Raw genomic sequence first — 26,346 nt, 5'->3', positions numbered from 1 at the left:
CCCTGCTGAGACAGGAGCAGAGGAAGTTGTCAAACCTGCTTTCCTGCCACTGAGGCTCAGTGCTTTGGCCATCACAAAGCTGACCCTAGAGAACCTGGCTGAGCCTGCTGAGCTGGAAGCACAGCACTGCCTGGACTGCACTCCCAGCCCTGCCAGCAATCACGAGCAGCACTTGCTGGACAGCTTGCAGCACCTGACTCAGCACTCACTGGACAAGGGCAGCAGCCACTGCCCAGAATAAAACATGCCCACATCACAGCCATTTTCTATCTGTACAGCAAGGGTCACAGGACTATCTTTTCCATGACACCACTTACCTCCTTTAGGCCCAACTTGCTCCTTGCATCAGGATACAAACTTCCCTTTGCAGTTCAGAGAGACATTAGAAAAGTCTGCTGCTGAGTGGAAATTAAAACTGCAGTAGATATTAAGCTGCAAAAAAGATGTTAATTCCAGGAGATAAATATGGCAATGCTTATTTTGCCACCTTCTACACAAGACTTGTTTAGGTATCCCTGACAAGATGCAGGTTTCCTGCTCACACTCAGACTCTTCTACCTTCAAATACAATCCCTGCCTGATCCCAACCTGGTGCTTGCATCAGGGGCCTAAGGTGGATTTGGAGACTGGCCTGCTCAAGAGGGAACACACTCTACATTTCCCTGTGTTGCGTAGGTGGAAAAATTTCCAACAAATCCACTCTTGTATTTTGTGAATGTCTGAAATGAATGGTCACATGGAATGCACCATATGGAGCAAAATAAGATATGCCAGCTCTATTTTCTCATTTTGGTATCTAGAGCAAGGTTCACACTAATCTTCTTGTGTGTTTGTATTAATGTAACTCAAAATCTGAACGACTGTAGAGAAGACAACCAATATAAACTAAACATAACATCACTGATTACTTTCATGGCATCCCTTTGAGCCCAGGTGCAAGTCAGAAGCAGATGTAGACATTAATTTTCTATTTATTTTCTACCCTATCTGCCCAACTTTATTCACCACCCTTGGGAAGCGTTCCTGCTGCCCTGGATTTACAATGCCAAAGGTAGCTCCTGTGAATAGGCTAACATCCCTGCAGATAAGGAAAGAAAGGAGTTCTCCTGGAGGGTAGTTCAGAGCAGGACCTCTAATCAGGCACTCAGAGCATCACTTCTGATAAAGATTTCCCACTGAGGAACCAGAGAGTGGAGAGAGGCTGGCTTGTTGGATCATGTCCCTTAAATCAAGCTATTTCAGTATCTTCTTATGGAACATTTCAGGATTTGAAGCTTTTCCCGATTTTTTATACTTGAATTCAATCAAACCCAGGGTATTTGCATTAAAAGCCCCTTTGAAAATAACTAGCTAGAAGTGCCAAATTGCCAGCCCAGTTTGAAGGTGGAGCATTTTTTAATGAGCAGGATGGAGCTGTCATGAGCAGAAGCAATGTGCAGAAGGGTACACCTTCAGTACCCTTCACAATGCCTGGCACATAAAGACCCCCCAAGGGGGAAAGGATTCATTTCAACACCCTTTGATATGGTACAATCTTTACTAAAAATGCTAAATAGCTTTAAACATGTATCAACTTGTACTGTCCTTTATTAGGAACTCGTAAGAAATATTTTGATTCCTTTTCCATCAATTTTCAACTGGTAATTAGCTTTACAGAGACTACAAGATACCTAATGTGTAATGCAACTTCTATTTCCACCCTGGAATGTATCAGAAAAAATGGGGAACTTAATGGCAGAAACTTCTTGTGACTCATGGTAGGTTTATGAGTTGTCAGAGTGAAGAATAAGTGCAGTAACCTAATGGGAAAATGTAACAGGCATTGTGTACGTGTCATAGTTCAGGTGCAGTTTCAGAGCTGAGAATATCCTTATCCAGCACAAGCAATTAAACACATGCTAAGCTTTAAGTACTCCCACAGGAACCCACAACATCTAAAAAGTAAGCAGCAATGATGAACAAAATTGTTACTCCTCACTCTGAAGGAATATTTATATAACAATGTCCTAACTGAGGCAAAAGAAGAATTTCATTGTGACTTTCTCACTGTTAAAATTATTTGCCTCAACTCTGAACTATTATTTTTAGTGTGTATCTCCATGAAAGAGAACAAAAGATGCCTTGTCTTCATTCTGAAGCCCATTTGCTCACATGTTGAAAACAACAGAGTTTCTGGAAAGGCAAGAAAGGATTACAAGAACCTCTAAATGGCCACAAAATGAGTGGTAAAAATATTTTGCACTTTCCCAACCATTTGAAAAATTCTGATTCTAAGTCACCTTAAGGTCCACTCACTGACACCCTTGGCTTTTTCTCATCTATCAGATATGCTGGGAAGCATCTGGGGTTTTTTTGTCAGCACAAGATCCTGTTCAGCTGTGGTTTGAAACAGCCACTGCCTTTTCCCACAGCCAAGTAAAGGACCAGGCATCTCTTTTGCTCTGTTGGGAGAGAGAGAGTTACTGGATGAAGTGCTGGTGAGATGGTGTGTGGATATCTCATTTAAATAGTGGCTGAGGGAAGAGCCCCATGATGGATGAGGTGATCAGTGGACTAGCTTCCCTAATAACTCACTAAACCCAAACAGCTCATGAATTTATTTTTCCTCAAGGGCTCAGAAAACCATGCAGAATTCTGTCTTTCAGTTGCTTAGAGAATGAACCACTGCAAGGGTGGATAGAGGGTGGAAAGTTTACCTTTCTCTCAGGTGTTTTCTGATCATAGGAAGTGTAGAGAACACCTGGGATCACAGAAAGGTTTCCAGTCTCCTTATGGGAGGTGATTGCAGGCAGCATTTGCATGCCCTGAGCAGGGCACTCACAGGTGGAGGCTGGGTGAGAACATCAGTCCCAGAGCATTCTCCAGTCTGCTGCCTGGGCCAGGCTGTGGCACAGTGTGCCCCTGGACAGCAGGGTCAGAATCTGCCACACAGCTCAGTCACAGCAGGTCTGAACCCTTCTGCTGTCCCCACCTGTCCAGGCAACCCCAAACTCCCTTTGAACTAAAAGGGACACCTGGCTGGTAACTTGCTTAAGATTTTGGCTTGCTAAGAATCACCCATACTGCTAACAAAAAAAAAAAAAAAGACACAGGACAACCATCTTAAAGATCCTCACATGTGCCAGACCTGTTGTTCAACTCCCACTACAGCAACATACATCTTGGGGTCATTCCCCCCTCCCTTTTATCATATTTTAATATGTATCAAATCTGTTAATTGGTGTCAAAGAAACAATGCAAACTAGCTGAAAGCAGCTTTTCTACCACTGATCACTGACAAGCTAATAGGCCTGACATTTCCTTCAGCACACTACTCCTTTGATTAATGCAGCTGCACAATTACTCTTTTTTTTTGAAAATTTGTGTAATACTCTCCCATGACAGGAATTGATTTACAAATATGAGACAAAGATGAAGAAGAGGTGGACTTTCAATATGGGAAAAAAGTTATAATGAGGTTCACAGTCACAGTTCAGTTATACTGAATCTTGGGCAGTTTATTACTGACTTAGGTAACAGCAAGGATCTCTTAAAAGGCAGAGAGGGGTCAGCAGCACTTCCCTGTGATGGGAACCTGTTGCTAAAAATTCTTGGAGAAGAATTCTCTTACGTGAGACTGCCAACACATTTTCAAAAGACTTGCACAAAACTAAAAGCCTTCTTTGGTATTTCAATCTAAATTACTGAAAATAAGTACCTCTTTGTTGTTTATCTTACTGTTCTTTGCTGAATCAAGCTGCCTCCAGCTGTCTATCTAAGCTCAGTGGCTGCTGCAGAATTTTGAGCTGAACAGATTCTCTTGTCTTCAGGCTTACATGCATGAAATGCAACAGTGACTTTACATTCAATGTGAACTTTGTATTTTCTAGCCTGACTGAATTTGCCATGTGAAACACCCAACCTGAGAGGTTCAGTCTGGATTTTTATATTCAGGTTTTCCTTGGCAGAAAGCCACCACCCTCTCTGCTTGTCAATATATCCCTTGTCCAAGATCATCAGTGGACAGAAAAGGGGAACATTTGGCTGGTTGTTGTTTCCAAAGTTTTCTAGAAGAGTCATGGTAAAATCAGTACCCTCTGATGACTCTGCTTGGGGTTCTTGAGGAAAATACCACACATGACCTTACAGAATGCTTGTGTCCATCTATCCTTCTGTTCTCACACCTTCCTTTCCTCTAAAATTTTCCTTACCAAATTACAAATATAAACACATTCAAAAAAAGGCAGCCACATACAAGAGAGTTTTCTTGACTATAAATTTTTAGCTGAATTCTTTTTGTCTTCCCCACATACTAAGAATGTGAAAGATGTAAAATCCACTCACTCCTTAACACACAGAAAGTCTGACCCCCACCAAGGATCAAGCATTGAAGCAGATTTGAGAAGACTGAAACCTTCAGCAAACCCATTGTTGGCTGAGCTGTGTCTGACAGGGGGATGGCCAAGCAACATTCCACATCTACAGACAGGGATATTCCCTTGAGAGAGGCAGATTCAAATCTCCTTTCACTGCAGTTCTAGAGGTTAAACCTCACAGGTGTCCACTGCCCACACCAGGTCCCTGTCACCAGGCTTCTCACTGCTCTACAGCATCTGACATTTCCCTTGGCTTCTGGAGATGCAGAGTTTCCTGGACACTAATGAATTTCCATGGAAGGTTTCAGTTTCAGTGAATCAGCTTTTCCTAATGAAAAATGACACTGGCAGAAATGTCTCTGCCAGCTCCCTCACACTGGATAACCTTCAGAAACTCAATTCTCCTCTGTGTTTTTCCATCTTGAAACAGGGCAATAATACCTTAATAATAACCTTTTTTTTATAACTTTCTCTTAATAATAACCTCATTTTTATAACTTTCTCTGAGATGTATGGACAAAAGCACTGCGTAAGAGCAAAGTATCATTATTTTTTATTATTCTAAGCATCACTGAGACAGTAAGGGAAAAGCAAAACACTGTGGTACTCACTGAGGTAACAAAATAAAGCCATTCCTCTGGCAACACTTTTTAAGTGTTACAGATCAGGCTGCTTTGGTTTTTTTTCTTTCCCTTTTGGTAGCTGTCTAAAGGGTTGATATGATTCTCCAATATCAAAACTGAAAAGAAAAAAAAGTTTCCCATATCTTAAAGTAAGGAGGCAAAGCAAACAGAAAAAGAAACAAACTATAAGCATAAAAACAGCCTCTGATGGTTTTGTCTCAAAGCAAGAATTTTTTTGTTGCCAGCATTTTCTTGAACACACAAAGAACCAGTCCTGAAAAACATCTCCATATTGCAAGAGCTATATCAAGAATTTTACACTTCAGGGATAAAACTCTTTGATATCTCAGAACACAACTTAAATTATTTTTTTTATATACTTTTATTGCTATAAAAGCAAATTAAGCACTTAGTATTCTTTCACTCATATAATCAGCAAAAAAATCATACAGAACAATGTTTTATGGAATAAATATCTGTATCAACAAAGTATCTACTTATTTAAATGCCATTCAGCAGAGATTACCACCCAAAATTATTTCTCACCACATTTCAGTGAGAATTTAAAATATTCATACAAGACACAGAAACATTCAAGACACGCAAAAATCCACTCTCTTCTGCAGAGAGCTTTGGAAAAATGTAACCCAGGTTGGTAGAGGACACTTCCTCTACACCAGTTCAAGCTCAACTCCCATCCTAAACAAGCAGAACAAACTGGGAGCTCTGAAGAAAAGCAGCAGGAAAAGTCATGGGAGTGTGGTGGTATCAAAACAGATCAACCAGCTGAGACTGATGTTGAGTGCAGACAAGCCCATTGGCTTGAGATACCCAAGCAAGCACAAAAACACCATCAAATCTCCAGAGAAAAGGCCTCCTTTGGATATTGCAACCTGGACTTCCTCTGGATCACCTTATATCAGTGCTTGAAATCTCCATTTCCTTGCTCTTCCACAGTCATCAGGCCTTTAGCATATGAACTCTCTCTCATTCTAAAACCTCTGCACACAGGTGCCAGAAAGGCCCCAAAGTCCTTTCAAAAGAGAATGGGTAGCTAAATATATCACAATACATTTTGTGAGGGCAAAGTTCCAGCCCACTGGCAATATAAACATAAAAAAGGAGGAAAGAACAGTTTATATTCACTGACATTCACAGGCTGCTGCAGCAGGTTTGATCCTGATCTTCCTCCTCCCCACAGTTCCACTATCTTTCAATTATCCAGGTACCAAAGTATAAAAACCCTTCTGTAATCAAGGAAACTACAAAAAAAAAAAACAAAAACAAAAAGCCTCCTTGATACTTTCATCTTCTTTCCCTATCTCTTCCATTTCCAGAGTATTTTTCAATCAAGAGGCAATATAGCATGATCATGAAAGTTATTACAGGCTCTTGAAAGACCCTCTTGGCTTTGGGAAGAGACTTTAAAATGTTAAATAATTTCTGTCAGCCTTCAAGTCATTAAAAACCTCAGGAAAATATTCAAACTGTGTGCCTGGGAGAGAGAATTATTTCTGTAATTGAAAGAACAGCAAAACACAAGTTCTTTAATAGGCATGGACTCTTGGGAGATTAAACAATCAGCTATCTTGTCAACTCAAAACGTACACTTGGGCTGCATTTTTTTGCACTTGTTGGTTTCAAGATGAAAACTTACTTCATAAAATACAATTAGAGCATTTTGCATAGGAAGTTCCAGATCCCTAAAAAAGAAAAAGTGCAGGAGTGGCGAGTCTTCACACAGAGATCAATCCATGGAGAGGAGAAATGGAAGGTAACCTTCCTGCCAGCCCATCATGAGCTTCCTACTACCCACAAACTGAATGCATCCAGCTGTGAGACCCTGTGAGCTGTTTTCACACCTCAGGCACAAAGCAGTTCATTTAAAGTGACTTTTCTGGTCTACCTGGCATGGCTCAGTGGCTGCTGTGCAAAAAGCCATGCATGGAAAGAGAGGTGTGCAAATGCAATGACCCTCCCAGCAGAAGGTATGATTGATCTGGGGTTTTGTTGGGTTTTTTGGGGTTGTGGTTTTTTTGTTGTGTGGTTTAAAATCTTGTTAAAGTTGGTTTATAGAGCCCTAAACAAATCACAAACCTTAACTAGTCTTTTCTAGATGTTTTTCTAGTAAATGTTCTCACTTTATTTGGTAAATTAGTGTAGCCTCAGTCTCTGATCAGGTATGCAGTCTGGGGTTTGCATTTATAAACAGTTTCCATTGGCATTAACTGGAGCCACAATTGCAGAATCAAACATTAAATACAACCTGTTTTTGCTGGTTTTGCTCATTCAGTGTTCATTGTCTGCAAGACTGTTCTTGCTTGATAGTGCTGATTCAGAGGATCAAAGCACTGCATCTTTATATATTATATATATATTTTATATTTATATTTATTATATATATTTTTTATATATTTATATATTATATATTTATATATATAATTTATTTATATATATATAATTAAATTTGAGGTTTGTCTAGTGCTACTGTTCCACAGAGCTGTTTATCCTGCAGTAAATCCCTGCAAGACAGACACACAAATATTAGAAAAGTTTGTAGGGTACAACTGTTGCTGAATAACCAAATGCACTGGGCTGGGAGGTTTGGTGCCTGTCTTCATTAACCTGCAAACACAGGGAGAGATTAGTTAGTGCAAAGAGACAAGCACAGCAGAAGTAATTAAAGCAAAGTGGCTCATGATGGACACTGCACAATGCTTTAGCAGAACTGCAGAAGAGCTCAGAACTCCTGTTTTACCCTACCTTTTGATATGAATACCATCACAAGGCCCAAATCTCTGCCCAAACACCCTGTAACACACTAAACTCCTACTGAAGTGAACCAAACAAGAGCTTTAGACACAGCTGGCACAGCCACTGCCACTCTGCCCATTTGGTTGATAAAGGACACTCACTCTGTGCTGCTTCTCCTTTATATCTTTAGACTACCAAGGCTACAGCAACCATCAACTGCATTTTGCAAAGACTAATGACAGAGATTATTCAGATTCTCACAGTGGCAAGTGTCAGCTCCAGACAGAATGAATCAGTAGCTTAATCCTTCATCTTGTCCTAGGGCTTTATAGCATCTATGACTCACAACATGGTGCTTGCAGAGCTCTTTCAGAATATTCAGGTCTCATGAGTGTATTTTAGATGTTGTGATACTGCTGGATGACTAATTCTCAGGATATTGACTTTCCTGCAAAGGGCCATGCTCAGCTGCACTGCTATAGTTGTCTTTCTCCCATCTAACAGTGAGATTCAAACCTCAGATGAGGATTGTAAGAAGGAAAAAAAGGAATCCTTGCCAACATCTCTTAGCACCAGTGCTGCTGAGAGCAGCCTTTTTTCTTTGAGAAGAGCAGCCATAACTTTGAGAGCACTGAGGGAATAGTGGTGCATTTTAAGATGCTCCCAATTCCATAGAATTGGTTTTAAGGCTGCTTTGAAAAGAAGGGAAAAGGTCTAAAAGAGAAGAGGTTATTTGAAAAGAGGGAAGGTAATAATAGAAAACCAGATAGAATCTAATGAGATCTAAAAATAGAAATTAGAAGATGAAGTAGCAATATAATACCTAAACTATTAGAAAATAATCTAAAGAGGATGGAAAAGAGGAATGTAACAAAGGAAAATTGGCAGAGATGGGCAATTCAGGGTTAGTAAAATATTCAGAAAAGCTCAATTTTTATTATCAGTTTGTGATAATAAAATGGAAGTGATCTAAAATGTAGAAATTAAGGTAAATACACATGCAAAACACTGACTGTCTGTCAAAACCCGTGCCAGGTGACAAACACATGCCAGGAGCAATCTACCTCTTGCTCACCAAGCACATGAGCCACCCTATCTCTGTGCTGCAGCAGCACATCACACTGTGATTCTGCCCCAGGCAGAAGCCTGACACAGACTAAGGCTCTATCAGGACCATTTCTGGAAATTCTTGCTGTGGAAAGTTACCAGGTGAGATCCTGGTGGGTTTTATCCTCTCCACAAGGCATCCATGGCACAGTCACAGACTGCACCTGTCCCTCAGCACTGCCTGTTCCCTGCCTGCCCTGTGCTTTCTCTGCTGCTCCAGGGCCAGGCTCTGATCCCAGAGCAGGAACTCTCACACTGACATGCAGAACCTGCTGTTTCTGGCTTGCCTCTCTTTTTCACATGGCTCCTGCCTCCATCTTTCCAGGCACAAGTGGCCTGACTCCATTTTTTGATATCCTGCCTGCACACCTCTGTGAGGTTCTCCTGAGCCATCTCTTCCCAGGATTTGCCTGCAGTTATTATTGCCTACATTCAAACCAAATTTCTGAATGCTGAGTGCTAGATCTGATGAGAAAAGTTTAATATTTTCAATGCTTTTCTGCACAAACTGAATTTTCCTTGTAAGCCCAAGCCCATTTCCCGAGTTTCACAATTGGAGGCTGCACACACTCTAGCAGAGCTGATAAGAACAGGTAGAATTATTTAGGATCCAGTGGCAAGTCTCTCCAGTTTTGGATCCTATTGCCCAGGTGAAAGTCCTAATCACAGGAGCTCTGACTGCTCTGCCTGTTCTCTTCTCCCAACACAAGCACACACTGCTGCAAACTGAATCAAACACCACAAATCCCCTCAAAGGAGCATGAAACCCAACCCACTCGGACCAGCACCACCAAAGATCCTGTCTGACAGCTAATCAACATTAGTTACCATAACTACACTATGAATTACCTAGTGAAGGGAAAAGATTCCCCAACTGCAAGTTACATTAAAACACCATAAATCCCCTATCAAAGTCATTATCTGAATCACTGATGCAGTCAAGTGCAAGAGGCATCTGATCTGTAAAAGGGATTTGTTAATCAAGCAGAATTTTAAATCTTTAGTGAAACAGCATCAGCAGGGGCAGCCTCTCAATTTAAATCCCAACACAGAGCAATCTCAGATATCAAATAAACATTTTACCAATAATTAGTTAAATTTGAAGAGGCAGGGATACTGAATGCAGAGAACCTTAACTGTTTTCCTGCCCTTCTATAGCACAGAGGGTTTTCAAATTTTATCTTTTTTTTCATTGCACTACAGTCAATCAAGTCATATAATAGTTTAATTTTGACAGAGCCCATGAATGTACAGTTCCCCTTCTCTCCCTCACTGGTCAAAGCAGTGCCAAATTTCACTGTAGAGCTTTCTGAGGCACTGAGATTCAGAGAGGAAAATATGCTCAGCTTAAAAAGATAAATGCTTGTCCAAAGCATTTCCTGCATTTCCTGCCCATAGTTTCCTCACCTATTCATTAAACTTATTACTCTTCTTTTATCAAAATAGAAATCCTGTCACAGCAAACACAATCCTACAGTCTACAGTTACCAGATGTGCAAGTATCAATATATTAAACATGGGTGTACAGAATGCAGAAACTCCAGCCAAGACACCAGGCTTTGTGTTTCTTTACACAGTCTTTCTCTGTAAAAACTGTGCTCTAGAAAAAAAGTGTGAATAAGAATGTGAACTGCCAACACCATGATTGATTTACAATTAATAGGGAAAATGAGAGGTTCTGTCTTTGCTTTTGATGGATTAAGCAAATAGGAAGAAATCTGTTGCAATCCTAGAGAAGGTGCAATCACAGGTAGCTTTCTTTACAGGTTCTTGCATCATAAAATATTTAAAAAACAAACAAATCAGAAAATTTTGCAGGTTTAGGAGTTTGATTAAAATGTAATGGAAAGCATCTTTTTAAAATACTTTCTTATTTTTCAGTTAGGATCCCTTCAATCAGGATGCTCCTACACTGAAGATAGATGAATTTTCCAGGAAGCTCTGCTGCCTTTCAGGTATTTGCTGATTTACCAGCACCAGAAGCAGGGAAATATTGCATCCATCCCCATGAACCCAATCATGGAAGTCTCTCCATTATCTCAAGTTAACCTGGGCTTAAAACTTAACCAAAGTCAGATATAATTCTGTGTAGAGCACAGAATTCTGTACCTGCCTCAAAACCCTGAAGAGAAGCATTTCAGCATCAGTTTTCATGCTTTCCAATTCAGGACTGCTGAAGTTACATAATATATTCACTTGGAAATTTTCAAAACTATTTTCAGCTTTGGATTGAAACATGTCAAACTTGTTTTTGTCCAATGGAAAAAAAATAAATTGAAAAGTATTTGTTCAAGTGGCTCCCCTTTCTCAGGGAACAGAAATTACCTGTGTGGCAAATGAAGGGGGTTCCAAGTTCCAAGTTCCAAGTTATAACTTCACCTTCACATCTTTCAAAGTGAGTTTAAAAAAAAGTATTTTATTGATGTAATCCATGAGATAACCCTCTGAGAAATCCAATATGCTATTGAAAGATTACTATTATTGAAGCTCCCAGCAGTTCAACTAGACACTTTTCAAAGTGGATCTTGAAATTTCTCGTCCTGCCCCTTTATTCTGTTAAGTGCCCATTGATTGAGACTTTGATGTGCATCAAGCACAAAGGGTTAATTGCTGTGCATCATTTTTGCTTAAAATAATTCCAGTGGAAAAGGCAGCTGTAGCAGCCTATTGTATACTTATTTTCAGGGAGTCTGAGCACATTTTCTGTGGAAACCATGGCAATTTGAATGTTCCTGGCAAACAAAGAAATAATTACCCTTGCAGTCATTGAAATCAACTATGTGCACATGATATAAAAAAGAAAAAAAACAACTAGGAATAAAGTGTCCATTTCAGCCTTGTTAGACTGCAGCAAATTACCCAAACTTAAGGTATAATCAATTTCAGCAACAAAACTTGACAACCTTTTCTCTCTCTCTCTCTTTTTTTTTCTTTTTTTTTTTTTTTTTTTTTTTTTTTTTTATTTTTGTTCTATTAATTCATTGCTGAAATACAGCTACAAATTCTGTGTAAAAGGTAAGGTCTGTTAAGTATCTACAGGCATTTTAAAAGCTGCTTCTCTTTTGTGTGTTCTGGGAGTCAAAGACAGGTTAAAAAAAAACACAAAAGGAAGCTAGAAAAATGGAGAAAAATTGAGGAAAACTGAAAGAGTAAAATCTTCAGGAAAAAGTTCTCTTCACACATAAAACTGGGTAGCTTGGAATGCATTCCTGCTTGTTCACAGAAACAAGAAACCCCCTGAAAGTGGGATCAATTCTAATGAAATTCCTAAATCCCACAGAGCAGCCCAGAGAAGGCAGGGACAGGCTGTCCCTGTGGTAGAACAAACGTTTGCAGAGTCTGGAAAGCAAAGATAATAACAATAGCAATAAATTATAGCCATTCTCAGCATTTCTTGAGCTTATTCCTTTGCTCTGCAAACTTAGAAATGCCAAAGACAAACGTTTAGCTCCTCATTATTTCATTTGCAGTGATTCCTCCAGCCAAACCACAAAATATAAACTGAGGAACTAGAGAACAGCTGTCTCACAGAAATGCCAACAAGCACAAGGAATTTGGGAAGCACCACTGAAAACTGATGGAAAACCAGGCTTCCCCACCACTGCAAAACCTCTGTTCAGCCACTACCTCTCTCTGAAGAGAATTTTCCCCAGCTGGCCCAGAAGACCTTTTTGGCTGAGGATAAAGAGCAACCATCCTGCCATGTTAGCAAAAACTCCCTGCTTAATTCTGACACACCCCAGAAACTGCTGCTGGTGCCCAGAGGATCAGGTGGCAGCGAGGGGCAAACACACCTTGCTCATACCCAAGGTCACTGCCACCTCTGGAGTTCAAACCCATGCACACAGGGCTTGGTGCACCAAGGAGAAAGGCTTGAAGAAATGATCAGGAAGGACAGAAATTATTTATTTTCTCAGGAGAAGTAATTGTGTGCAAATGATCTCCTTTGTACAATTAAACTCTTTTTTCTTAGCCTGCTAAGAAATGTAAAAGGATGGGCAGCCTAACAAAGTGGTTAGCAGGGGGAATGGGAAATAATACAGTTTATTGTATTTCAGATTAGCTGTGCTTTCACAAAGAGACTGTTCCAGCAGGCTGAACAAAACACCATTCTCTTGAGGGTTAGAAAGGAGAAATTACCTTTTCAGGTTTTAATTTTAAGTTTAAATTTATGAAACACTAATCCACGATCCATTAAAGATAGCATTTTGCCAGTATGGCCAGCAAAGCAGGAATGCTTACAAGCTTTCAGAAGTGTATATTTGAAAGGAGAAAAATCGTTTGGCTCAGCCTTTTCCATTGTTCCCACAGTCCTCTGTTTGGCAACACTTCAAAAAGGAATTGGCATAAGAAGCTGTACAATCTGTTCTCCTTAAACAAGCCAAAGATTTTGCTTTTTTCCTTCATCTTTGATATATAGGGACTTTTTGCAAAGGGAAGGGACAAAGCAGAAGACAGGGATCTTTGGGTTTTTTTCCTTTTTATTTTTTTTCATGGACATCCAGATATAACCATTGAACAGATCAAACACCCCTCACATCCAGCAGCCAGCCCAGCCTGTCTGATAGTGGAATATGGCACACTACATGTTCAGGGAAAATGTAGTGTTATTTCCCCCAAGCACCCCTTCACTCTCCAGAAAACTGCAGTTTAGAGATTTCTGGAGCCAGAAACAATGTCTTGATATTTCTAGATCCTCAGAGGAATTGTCCCATTGCTTTTCTGAACTCATGCAAACTTTCAGCATGCAGAACATTTTGCACACTGTGTAATCTAGGATTGCTTCTTATCAGTGCTGATTTCATCTGATATCCCTTAATTGTTCTGTTGGAGGAGGGAAAAAATGAACAAACTCCTCCCTCTTTCTGCCTCTCCATTATATTCCCTTTCAGCAACCTCTTTTCTACCCTAAGGCTCTTTCTCTCTGCCACTGATTGCTGAGGTTTCAGGACCTCCTTTACCTTCCTATATAACTTTTCCAGGTACCCCCAAAAGCCTGTTGAGCAGAGGGAACCAGGAGTATGCATAGGATTCTGGATGGGTTTGATTTGTTCTGTTCTTTCCACAATATATCTAACACATTATATATATTTTAGGAAAGGAATGAGAATTGAGCTAATATTTTCAGCACACCATCCATCAGGGTGCTAAAAATCTGATTCCTAATTGAAAGAAACAGCTCAGAATCCATCATTTTATATGTACATATGGGATTATTTTTCACTTATGTTTATCACTTTGCATTTATCTACACAAAGTTACATCTGCCATTTCTTTCACTCAATAACTTCAGCTCATATAAATTTCTGCATTTTTCACTTTGCCCTTTGTCATTAATATACTGACATTCTTAGGACTGTCAACAAACCTACCTTCTGTCTATTAATTTCACTCTCATAATTATTTTGACCATGATTATTTTGAAGATCATATGTTAATCAGCACTGACTCAAATACAAGCTTCTCCCTAAAACAACATTCTCCACTTGAAAACTGATCATCCATTTCTGTGTTCTTTCCAATTTTTTATTCATGCAATGGCAAGGACATGCAACTTATAGCAAATCAGTGGGCATCTTCATTCTTGAAGCTGCTTTAGTGAAGATAAATCTTTGATATTAAGGTAACCTGCATTACTAGGAATGCCCATATCCATTGGTTTTCCAGCTACTAAAAAAATAAAATTGGCAAGTCTGTGAGGCTTAACTGCCCTTTCCAGAAGGTGTGCTGTTTCTGCCTCCCATGGAGCTCATTTCTGCACAGTGGTCTCCTGCAGAGCCTGGTCAGTGGTTGTGGTCCCAGGGTCAGTGATTGATGTGCACTGACAGAGGTTCAGTAAATCATTAATATTTTCTTTTACTCTATAGCTTTGACCCAGCTCCAGTTTTGTGTACTAGACATTTATTAGCCATGACAAATCTTTGATCTTTAGTAACAGACCAAGGCAGAATAGCAGAATTTTAAAGGATCCAGTTGCCTTCCCTGTAGTAGTGGTGATGACATTTGTTCCTCTGTTTCCACAGAAACTGAGACAACAACAATAGTACATGCAAGCAACATCAAATACACTGTGGGTTCTATTTGGAAAATATCTGACAATGAGCACAATTCTGGACAATTTCACAGGAATAAGAGATTGAAAAAATATACTCCTTCTAGATTGGTATTTAATGTTAAAATTATGTATTTATCTAGAAATGTATATTTATAGTACACATCTAGAAAGTCTCTGTAATTTTATGACATGATTAAGCAGCCTCAGTTTCCTGGTACTTGTTTATCAGTCTTTGATGAAATACCTTTTAATGAATGTTGAAAGATGCTATTTTTCTCCTAACTACTGTAGTAGAATGGAAGTGGAATTGTGTAATTAGTTAATCCTATTTATTCTGCCATTAGTTTAAGAACAATGTACATTACCTCTCCCAAGCAGTACAACTCCAGTTAAAGATTAAATAAAATGAGAATTGTCCACTTCAAGGTGCAACAGAAAAAGCACAGAACAGATTGTCTGTGTCCCCATTTAATTATTGCTAAGATATTAAAATCAATACCTAACTCAGAATATTCATGTCAAGATATCAAAATTCAGAGAATTAGACAGAGATTTGTTTTTTTCTGGGGTGGAGTAGCAGTCAGAGGAGGAAGGCTTTGAAAAACTGATTATTGTTCTTTTCCTGAAATTCAACAGAGAACATCTGAAGTACAGTAAATTTCTCCAATTACCTTTAAATGCTATCTCCCTTTTATTTCCAATTCTGAATGCAATGTTTAAAATGAATGAGTCATCATTTTAATAGCACCAATTGAAAGATCCATATAAACTATTGCAGAAGAGCATTTGTGAAACAGATGCTGGAGGCCAATGGGCCACTGACCATGGTCTTATCTTGATGGCTTTTAGCTGAGGCTGAGGTTTCAGCAGATCTTATCAGGCTGAGCAAATCTCTAAACTGGACTTGAAAGAATATGTGATTTAGAAACACAATAATTCCATCAATTCCAACAACCCCACCTCTGTGCTTAAAGGTGTTCACCTCTAACTGAACTATATTAAGCCTTTTGCTTATTTTGCATACTTTTCTCTCCCCCTTTGCACAGGAATTTCTGCATTAGTATTCAGAGAAACCAGAGTTCTGTATTTGAGTGTTCCACTCTAGGAACACAATTTGTATCTTCCATTATTACCAGCACACTCAAACCCCTGTCTTTTTAAGAGAAATGCCCTAGTCAAAACAAAAATCTTGGTTTCCTGCAGAGATTATTAGGAGATATTCTTTGGTCTGTGCTGTGAGACAGGTCTGATCACACCCTTGCAGCCTTCCCTTCCACCCTCACATCTCCAGGAAATCACTGGAAAGCAGTTATTGTTTTAATCTCAAGTTTCCATAACCAGCTAAACTCACAGCAGCTGTTGTATTAGAATAAAGCCTTTCTTTAAATTCTTCCATTAATAAAATCTGCTAGAAACAAGAGGAAGAAAATCTGCATCTTGTGCAAGATTAAATTAGAAGTACCAAAACATCTTCAGCTCCTTTTGTTTTAGCAGAGCTGTAGAGAAAAATCTGTCAAATATCCATACCCTTAAAATGTATTTACTCAATGAGGAGCATGAACCCAGGAAAAAAATATTTTAAATGTCAAGATCAATTTTTTAATATAAGAGAAATAAATGTGTCCCAACCCTACCAGAAGCCACAGTTCTGGCAGGTGGTGGAACACTAATGGATCTTCTGGTGCCCATGTGTGCAATCAGCCTGAATTCCCAAGCTTTTAGCCATCCCTGCTCTCTGGCCAGGCTGGCTCATCCCACAGTGCCAGCCTCTGTTCCCCTGGAGCCCAGGGGTCTGCAGCAGCTGTAGCACTCGGATACTGTGCAGCCATCTGTGCAGCAACTGCTCATCTAAATCTCTTCAGAAGGCAGCACTGATGAGCCTTTTCACTTCTGCTCAGTAGGTGATAAGAGAGCATTTTACCCCAAGCTGTGGCCCAGATGTATTTGACACTAAATGCATTACTTCTGTTTTGTTTTCATTTTAGAAAGAAAATTAATAAACACTGCTATTTACAATGGACCAGCTCACTCATCTGCCATGGGATTTTCTCTGTGCCTCCTTCCAGTCACTTCTCAGCACTAAGCTACCACAGGGTCATTCATAAACCTTAAAAAAAATCTACTTTGCTCATTTTAAGAGTGAATTTTCTGTCTGCATAGGAAAGTGCCTGTACTGATCCCTGCCATCTCTTCTTCCCTATTCCCCTCTGTCCCTCCACACTTCCAAAGCTGACTTTAAGGTGCTGTCTGAAACATAGAGCTCTCACAGAAAGTCTCTACTTCACTAACAGGTATCTCTCTTCTCTCCTGATATTGCCTGAACAATTTTATTCTCATTTTCATGCTTATCTTCCTATTGCATGTAATTGTGTGTCTAAGTGGTTAATGTAAGTGTAGTAATAGCAATTGCCAGCCTCTCAAAGTTATTCCAGTGACACAGGTCAGTGACTCACCTCCACTGAGCCCATTGATAGGAACTTACCCTGTGAAGCTGGAGGAGAGCAAAGGTAAACCAGGCAGCACCAAAACAGGAGCTACAGAGAGCAGGAACAGCTGGGAAGGCTGACAAAGTGATTTTATATCAACACAAAGAGGAGATTGGTTACACTGTGAGACTTGGTGTCATAAAATATTTCATTCCTTCATGTTCACTTTACTCACTGCTCCTACTTAGAACCTCAGAGTTTGCTCTGCCTCTGGCTTTCCTTTCAATTGCAGAGTAGAAGGTGAGAAAGTAGAACACTGTCTGTGCAACTAGAGATAAACAGGGTGTCTACCTGAATACTTGGAATCTGCACTGTAAGCAACAGCAAAAGGATGCTATGCCTAATTTCAGATTTTCCTTATCTAGGAAGGCAACAGAGGCTCCAGAGGAATGGTTCAGAGGAGTTGGAAGTAAAACCAAGCAAACTGTGGTAGAGGAATATGAAGAATATCAAGTTTGTAGAGCTCAGTGGCATGTGAAAAACCTCCAGGGAGCATTTACCTGATTTACATGATGTTCACCAACAGCTCATGGCACTCGGGAACAGCTGCTGTGACAGCTCCAACAGCAGAGGTAATTCTCAGGGCAGAGAGGAGGAACCACAGGCCAGTGCACAGCCTGAAAGGGAGATGAGGTTAGAGCTCAGGCTGAGCACAGGTAGCCTCAGGAGCCTTTCTCTCCAAAATGCCAAGGAATTCCCTCTGTAGATGAATCCAAATGCCTTCTGACAAAACAACTGAGCAATTCCTTAACTTGTGCAGAAGATAGAGGACTCTCCTGCACACAAAAGCTCAAGAGGCAGGAGGTAAAATAGAACAGCATAACAAGTGTGTACACACTCAGAATGTGTCAGAGAAATTTCATTTCTTTTCCTCAGACTAAGGCTCAAGAGAAATAGTCAGAGCTGTTTGTAGACCCCAGGTAAAACTGATACCTGTGTGCAGGTTTATTGATCAGCACTTAGGTTCTCCTGCTTACCAGAGAATGTTTGAGTCTATTCCCTTTCCAGTAAATAATATCTAGAAAGGCATCATTATGTCATTCCACAATTCATAGAAATAAATACATTTTTCTCCTCTTGAAACCCTGTAAAGTCCCAACAACTAAGTAAACCTGATGTCAGAATTTACCCACAGATGTGGCAAAACCAGCTGGTCTCAAAGGCAGAACACCTTTAGGTGACAATCTGTTTCCAATTACTGTTCAGATTTAACAGACACACTTCTCCATTTCCTATGTAAGATGCCACAGGGGGGGAAAGAAAAAAGACATCTGTCTCCCACACTATTTAAATTTAGGAATTGGATGCCTGCCACATTTTCATTTGCACTAAGAGAGTAACAGCAAGATAAAATCTAGTGGGTTTGAGCAATTTTGGGAGATACAGTAGTAGGTAAGGAGATCTTTGGTCAGACAAGAGACTGGAAGCACAAGGAGGAATGTTTTTGAAGTGGAAGGTTTTGACATTCACTTCCCACTACTGAGAAGATACCGATTTAGGAAAGGCAGCTCTTAGATATCTGTTGGGACTACAGGGACACAGAGCAGCATAATAAGGTCAAGTGTGAGAATTTTTCTCCCTTCTGGCCTGATGAATGGGATCACAACCCTTATTTTGGGATAGGTTCAAGGTGCTAAAGCCCTAAGGTCCATACCTCAACACATAACCACAATTAAGCTCGAGAAAAAGTTCAGAGACATCACTCAGATGCTCCTATCCTGGCCCAAAGGACAAAGCTGAGCAAAATCTTCTGGGTAAGTAAAACTTAATGCTCTCTACATAACCCACACCTTTTGTCAAAACACACATTGCCATATTTTATCTGAGCTTGCACCCTCACCCAGAACACTGACTGTGAGAAAGCAGAAAAACACCCAAACAGCTTCCTTTGAAACCAAAAACCCTGAGCACAGCCACAATGGCCAAAGGACAGCCCAGATCAGAGCACAGCACCTTAATGTGCTTTCCTGGATAAACCCATGAAGGTGAGGGCAACATCACAGGCAAGACCAGAGTAAAGCCTGCCCCAGCCCACAGAGACACAAAGGTGAAACAGCTTCCCTCTCTCTGAGGCAGTGACACTGGGCTGTGCCTTGCTGCACTCAATGGAACGGCAGGAAACCTGCTGGAAGCTGCTCTGTCTGCCCTGACAAGTGATTTAAAGGCTCATCAGAAGGACTACTGCTGAGGTTTTGAATTGCCTCTTAGAAAGAAGTCAAGGAAGCTGTAATTTACAAAGATTCCAAAACTTGCCTGGTTGGGCTTTGTTTCATTGCTTTGGTGATTTGCTATTTTTTGTTTGTTTGGCTTCGGGTTGTTTGTTTCAAACCAGTAGGAATTTAGTTTAATTAGTTATTTCAGAATAATGCTTTGGGCATTTTTTAGAAATTTGATACTTGTGGCTGTGGTTTTTTTGTCTGTTTCTTTGATTTGGTTTATCTCTTGCCTCCAAAAAGAAAAGACAGCCATGCTTTATGCTTTACACAGCCTTATCTTGCAACCTAGCATTTATAGCATTTATATCCTAACCTTTTATACCAGCAACTGTTGAGTTATCTCTCTGCCCTTTTCTTGACTTCACTACATGCAGTGAGAACAGGGTGGATCCCAGAGGTATTATATGCTCAGTTAAAAAAATAAAAAAAATCACAATTTTAAATCTGCCACGGGTTCCATTTCACATCACATGCAATGATTTACACATTCATTATTTTTTGATTCAAAACTGCCTAAAGTGAATAATCCACTGATTTTCCTCCCCACCCACCACCAGGTAATTATGGTCTAATGGGTCTGATGCACAGAGGGTGGTGCTGAGCACACTGGCATTCTTCACAGCTTCCACGAGGTTAAATCCTGCCAGTTTAGCTCTTGGAGAACAGGATTACCACCTGAGGGCAGGGGGGAAGCTGTGCATTGGAGCAGCTGTGCCATCAACCAGCAGCTTTATTAAAGAACAGGGCTCAGGGAAGGCTCCAGTGCACCTCTGGCAGGACTCAGGCACTGCAGCTCCAGCTTGTCCCTGCTGGGGCTCAGAGCAGCATTTCATCTTCCATTTGATGTGCTCACAGCCCTCAGGTGCAAGACAGCAAAGTGACCAAACTCTGAGAAGTACAAATTCTTTGGTGGTATGACCTTGCTTGTCAGCTGAACTGCTCAGACAGATTGTCACTGCTTGATTCCAAATGCCACCTGAACGGGAAACAAATGGAAACAAACGGGATCCAGCAGTCCCAGTCCAGCAGTAAGATCTCATCTGTACATAAGGCTGGGTATGAAAGATAACTCAGGGGGGTTTTCCTTCCAGCCTGCACAGGAACTTTAATTAAGCATTGTTTTATTATTTTATGTTTTATTATTTCAGACATTACCTTGGGAAACTGCTAGATGGTGCTAGAATATATACATATGCAATACTATGATAATACAGGGTTTAAGCTGCAATTCTGTCCCTGGAATTAGCCTTGGATGCAACTGCCTACTGACTGCTTGTTGTGTGTAAACAGAGAGCTGTGTCCAGGATGGCAGAATCCTATTCTCATGCTTTGCAGGGGGTGAACATACAGAAACACTGAGCTGAACCCACATCAGGGCCCAGGTTGAGGAGATTGGCTCATCCCCTCTCTGCTCAGTGAGAAAGTTCAGGCACAATTCTGCACATTGAGCTCTATGGATTCTGTATTCCCAACAACAAGCCATCCTGCATAAAAAGAGCATCTTCCAGAGAACAGTGTGTTCTTTTTCAATGCAAATATTCTTGGAAAAGGAAAAAAAAAAAAAAAAAAAAAAAAAGGCAAAAGAAGGAAAAAAAGACAACTAAGCAAACAGAAAAAAAAATAAAAATATGTTCTTTGCATGTTTACAGCAAAGGAGAATTTGATCAAGACATCCAAATTGCAACTTGTGTTACCAGTCTAGCTAATATTATTGATTTTTGGGTGGTGTGCATGGGGAAGTTTAAGCACAATATGTTATAAATATATGGGATTACAAATGAGAGATGCAGTTAAAAAAAAGTATGATGACAGAGGAAGTGTCACTGGAGCAATTGGGTTTACACGGTACAGACTAGATCCATAATCTACTAGAATTTTCATAGGGAAAAAAAATACAGACATTTTGAAATGGCATTAATATACTTGATTCTTCACGTTAAGGGCTAAGCATGTGGACACTGAGGGAAAAGAGAGCCCCAAGCAGATCAAGACAAACTTTAATTACTGTTAATCTGCAGAGACATTCACATCAGAAATACCACCCTGGCATTTTCCTGTTTACCAGCTGCAGATCAAGCTCTGTAACATTTCATCTTTGTAAGCACTTGCCCTTTGAAAGCCTCTCCTTCCCTCAACAAACACCTCTCTCTGCTAGGAAGTTTCTCCTTCCTGGGAGGGGAATATCAGCTAACACCTAATTTTGTCAAGCTGCTGTATCCAATGGGTTCTAGTGTAAATTGATTTGTTTCCAGATTTTCATGTTTGTGTGATTCTCCTATATACAAGAGCTTTTCAGCAGAAAAGGCATTCTGCTGAAATCTTTCAGGATAAAAAGTGAAATAAGAACAGAAGTTATAAAGTGAATTCACTTCTCAGAAATCGTTGAGGAAGATTAATCAGCTTTCTCCTGGATAGTGAGCCTGTCATCACACATCTCATCTCTTAAACTCTTTCAGGTCCATTCCCACCTCCAGAGGAGTGCTAGAAATTCCAGTTATGCTTTTTGCTTTCCAAGAACAAAATTACATGGAACTGTTTTTGCTTGACTTTTCCTTTTCCAACATGTTATTTCTACATTTTTGAGGGAACCATGTATAATAATGATAAAAACACCTATTAAGACTTCTTTCCATAGGTCTTTCAACTCAAGATTTTTTTAGTAAGTCTGGGTGACATTTCCAAGAAAGTGAATTACTGGTATTCTGGCATGGAATTTATCAACTTCTTTTTGTACTTTCAGCATAAAGCATAAGAGAAAATTTTTACTTTCCTGGATGAAGAAAAAAGTCTTACTTGCCATTTTGCTATTTCATCTTGGCACCAAATTAAAAAAAAAAAAAAAAAAAAGGAGAGGGAGGAGAAAAAGCCTGTAGGATTAGCACAGCTAAAAATCATATTAACTTTATTGACTTTGTGACACTATTATTATCTACAAAACACCCATTAAGAAAGATTTTAATTATTTCTCCTCTGAAAAAAAAAAAAATTAAACCCCATTTGTTCAAACAAGCCAAATTGAGGATTCAAACAAAGCCTTCAAGCACATTTCCAGCTCCTGTACTTTGCCTGTAATTGTTTATGCTGCCATGCTGTACCCACCCACTCCAAGCAATCACTGTGTCCCACAGACACTTTTTAGAAAAAGGGCTGCACCTAGAGAGAGAGGGTTCTTTTAAACACAGAAGAGAGCACTGAAGTATAAATAAAACATCCAAACCTAGAGAACCACAGCCTTTAAATGGCCAACAGAACTTTCCAGACTATAAATGCCCAGGCCACATAGCTGATGAAATTAGCACTTGATTATCTGGTGTTCCAAATCAGCAGATGAGGTTCAGGTGGCAGGTGGAAGAAAATCAAGATCACTTGATGCTCATTAAATGAAGCAGCTGATTACCCAAACAGGTTTTATATGAGGTTAATTCAACATAAATGGCATTAATGACATTCACATGTCACTCATTTTGGTCAATTCTGCCCAAAGCTACCTCATTACCTCATCATTCCTTAAGCACTCCTCTTGCTCCCACACCTCTGCACACCCCATGGCTATGCTTTTATTCCAGGTAAACAAAAATAAAATTTAAAAATTCATTTTTCTACTGCAGAGTCTTTCTATTCCTCCTCACAGTTTCTCCTAGACAAAAACTTTAATATGGATTTAACAGCATTATTAGGCTGTAAACATTGTGCTCTGGCTCTGCTGGCTCAGAAGCCCCTGCCTTAGAGAGGACATTCCCAAAACAGCCCTCTCCAGCCCCATCAGGAGCTGGGAGATTCTGGCTTGCAGGCACAGAGAGCTGGCCATGTCCTGTGGGGCCAGGAGTCAGTGTTGAAATGGAGTGTCCTATCCAAAATTCTGCTCCAGCAGCTCTGGGCCTCACCAGAGGCTGGCCCAGCCCTGTGCAAAGCAGTCATTCCCTTGTTTCTACCAACACATCAGGAGTCCTGCTGATTCTGGATTCCTTCTCTTCCCCTATCCCACTCTCTTTTCCAGACCATGCACAGAAACTTGCTTTCTCAGGTCACCATCCTCTGAATGCCTCTCCACCTCCCCAGCACACACACTAGCAGAAATTCCTTTTCACTGGGCAATATGCACCTACAGCTCTTTCATCTGACAAAAGCTGAAACATCCAAATACCAAGTTTGGTGCTTTCTTGTTTTCTTGCAAGGAAACATCATGTATTTTTCCCCTCTGACAGCAGTAAAAGGATGAGGCAAGAAAGGATGTCATGTATTTTCACTAAAATTTTCTTACCCTAGTGCTTATGCCATAAATGTACTTACTGCCTTATCACTAAACTTTATCTTGCTGACAAAAGTTTCCATAACAGCTGTAGGATTCACAGTGGGAAGTGTATGGTCTGAATGCCAGCAGCTCCCAAAGAGCCACTGAAAGGCCAAATCATCTCCTTCATGTACTGACTCAGAAACAAAACCTGAGCTGCAGGAGGAATGCTCAAACAGTGGAGAAGCTCTGGGGTACCAGAGGATGGGAGAAGTGTGAGGGATACAGACTGAGAGACTGGAAAGCTGAAAGTGCTGCCAGTGACAAGGAACAATCTCCCTTGCAGAGGAGAGGGGCCACAGGGGCTCTGGGCTGCACCAAGGGGACAGGCCAGAGCCACCCCAGTTTCCCCCCAAAAAGCAGGAAAAGTGCCTGGAGGCACAGGAGCAGTGACCAGGGTAGCTGCAGAGAGCCCCAGGCCAGACATTCCCAATCCTTTGGGTGTCTGCAGCTCCAGCCCTTTATTTCTCTGGAAGGAGAAATAAAACAGCCACCACAGAAAAGCACCAACTCCCCAGAAACTTCCCCTGCCACACACAACCCCCCTCACCTCTCACTTGGGAGAGGGAAAAGGAGTCATCAGCACAGAAATTAATTTGACAGTAACCTTGAGAGAGTTTGGGGAATTCTGTGGCTTGCCTAATGGCTACAGAGGGACCTCTTGCACTGGGATTTCATATAATCTAACTGTTTGCTATTTAAACAAAAAATAATCTTTCAGAGCCTGCAACTACCTCAGACTGAGTCCCCTTGCAATTACAAAAGTGATTGTGTTTGAATAGCTGGCTTTCTCCTTCATTCCACTCTGGTGACTTCTAGAGGGAAATCATCCTCTGGACATCATGGGTAGATGCTCCAGGCATTATTGGATTGCCCAACCTCAGTATCTCAGCCTCACTGCTAGTAGTAGTCAGGGCAGAAGGGAATTGAAGTGTTGCAAAGAAGAGTAGTTGTTTAAACACCTTTGCCAATCCTTGTGCACACTGGAAAAGTCTCTCCCTATTAGCACTCATAACTAGGAGTCACTTAACCTTTGACTGTATAACACATTCAAATTCCATGATACACTGGATTGCCACCGTAGAAATAATTAAGGAAGACAGTGCAGGAAATAATAATTTACACTGGCATGTCTGCAATCCCAAGTTCTCATCATGTTCTACAACTGTAAATGAAAAATAGACGAGAGAGAATGGGCTATGTGATTAATGTTACAGTCCTGCCCAGTGTAAAATGTCATAGAGGGAGGGCAACACTGTTCAAAACTGACAGGAGAAGGGAGAGTGCCTGGGGTAACAGAATGCACCTCTCTCCTTGCTCAGTTTCATTTTAAAAAGGGATGGGGCTGTTTTAATTTCATGCAAGCTTGCAAAGTTGATGTCCTTATAAAAAGAGCAATTATACACACACTTTAAGCACGAAGCAGCACAATAATTAAATGAGTAATTACCTTCCCACTTTTAAGGTGTCTTGCAATTAAGCTTAATTAAACATTCTGTATTCTTCACTAATCTTATACAAACAGAAGAAGGTAAGAAGGGTGTGGCAAAGAAAGGACATTTGGCAGAAGGTTGAGCCTATTATTTTGCCCATAATAAAAAATAACACTGTGCAGTCAGCTCTAGGTTCTCATGTCATTGCCTTGTTCCTGGCCAGAACATGACCTGGTCTGAGCTTCAATATGAGCAATACACTGAGGCAATTCACACTGTTTAATTTTGGGTGGCATTCTTCTATAAAATGTTGCAAAATGCTCTTCAAAAGAAACAAGTCCAAGGGAAGGGAAATGCTGGCATTTTAGAGCAGAGGGGGTAGAGAATTCTGCACAGGAAAGCTGGTCCAAATGTAAGACAAAATCTTTAATGCACACATAAGTCAAGGTTTCTCTTTTCCCCAGCAGAGGAACTGTCATAGAGACACAGTAGAGGAAGGGCCAAGAAAAGACATGGGAATTTTGTTGACAAGGAGACAAGAGAGCTGTGGTGCAAGAACAATTGTGAACTTACACCTGTCCTGGTCTGAAATACAAATAAGCTTTGTAGAACCACAGCCCACATATTTCTGCTAACTATTTATTAATTCCCAGAAAGCTGTATCACTTCTACTGTCTTTGGCTGCGTATTATTATATCAAATGACAAAATTTAGACACAGAAATTCATTCTCTCAAGTAGCAAGGATTCTGTCTTCATTGCTCTCTGAGACAAAGGCAAAAACAGGCAGCAAAACAGGAACATCCAAAAGCAAAACTTGTCCTACACGCTGTAACTATAATGTTGAACTCCAGGTGTTCTCAGATTTTGGCCCACCCTCATTACCCACGTGTGTGCACACACCTCTCTGCTCCTTTTCTTTGCTACTGAGTCCTGGTTCCAAGTGCCACAGAAGAAATTGGAGCACACCACAGCAAAACATAGCTGGGAAAGTCAGTTTTGCCCTTTTCCACCTTCATTTCTTCCA

General features: G+C 40.4%; 1 long non-coding RNA gene across 1 annotated transcript; it reads right to left on the bottom strand.

Annotated features, from left to right (window-relative positions):
• Window positions 1-7,527: 7,527 nt before the first annotated feature.
• LOC306805207 lies at window positions 7,528-17,989 on the bottom strand. The gene is made up of 3 exons (XR_013775147.1): window positions 17,881-17,989; window positions 17,377-17,428; window positions 7,528-7,603 (listed from the first exon to the last, which is right to left on the bottom strand). It is a non-coding gene; the product is annotated as an uncharacterized lncRNA (long non-coding RNA).
• Window positions 17,990-26,346: the final 8,357 nt, after the last annotated feature.

The sequence above is a fragment of the Erithacus rubecula genome (genome assembly GCF_903797595.1).
Source record: "Erithacus rubecula genome assembly, chromosome: 9".
Classification (NCBI taxonomy): Eukaryota; Metazoa; Chordata; class Aves; order Passeriformes; family Muscicapidae; genus Erithacus; species Erithacus rubecula.
The sequence above is the reverse complement of the archived record's forward strand: the minus strand, read 5'-3'. Positions and strand labels throughout refer to the sequence as shown.